The sequence below is a fragment of the Oncorhynchus nerka genome, unplaced genomic scaffold (assembly GCF_034236695.1).
Source record: "Oncorhynchus nerka isolate Pitt River unplaced genomic scaffold, Oner_Uvic_2.0 unplaced_scaffold_1253, whole genome shotgun sequence".
Classification (NCBI taxonomy): Eukaryota; Metazoa; Chordata; class Actinopteri; order Salmoniformes; family Salmonidae; genus Oncorhynchus; species Oncorhynchus nerka.
Window position 1 is genome coordinate 13899 of NW_027040086.1, and position 1102 is coordinate 15000.

Sequence of the window (1102 nt, forward strand, 5' to 3'; positions counted from 1 at the left end):
TGATGTCTATCTATCAGTCCTCTGTCTGATGTTAACTACACTATGATGTCTATCTATCAGTCCTCTGGGTCTGATGTTAACTACACTGATGTCCATCTATCAGTCCTCTGTCTGATGTTAACTACACTGATGTCTATCAGTCCTCTGTCTGATGTTAACTACACTATGATGTCTATCAGTCCTCTGGGTCTGATGTTAACTACACCATGATGTCTATCTATCAGTCCTCTGGGTCTGATGTTAACTATACTGATGTCTATCAGTCCTCTGTCTGATGTTAACTACACTGATGTCTATCAGTCCTCTGGTCTGATGTTAACTACACTGATGTCTATCTATCAGTCCTCTGGGTCTGATGTTAACTATACTGATGTCTATCTATCAGTCCTCTGTCTGATGTTAACTACACTGATGTCTATCTATCAGTCCTCTGGGTCTGATGTTAACTATACTGATGTCTATCTATCAGTCCTCTGTCTGATGTTAACTACACTATGATGTCTATCTATCAGTCCTCTGGGTCTGATGTTAACTATACTGATGTCTATCAGTCCTCTGTCTGATGTTAACTACACTGATGTCTATCAGTCCTCTGGGTCTGATGTTAACTACACTGATGTCCATCTATCAGTCCTCTGTCTGATGTTAACTACACTGATGTCTATCAGTCCTCTGTCTGATGTTAACTACACTATGATGTCTATCAGTCCTCTGGGTCTGATGTTAACTACACCATGATGTCTATCTATCAGTCCTCTGGGTCTGATGTTAACTATACTGATGTATATCAGTCCTCTGTCTGATGTTAACTACACTGATGTCTATCAGTCCTCTGTCTGATGTTAACTACACTATGATGTCTATCAGTCCTCTGGGTCTGATGTTAACTACACCATGATGTCTATCTATCAGTCCTCTGGGTCTGATGTTAACTATACTGATGTCTATCAGTCCTCTGTCTGATGTTAACTACACTGATGTCTATCATTCCTCTGGGTCTGATGTTAACTACACTGATGTCTATCTATCAGTCCTCTGGGTCTGATGTTAACTATACTGATGTCTATCTATCAGTCCTCTGTCTGATGTTAACTACACTGAT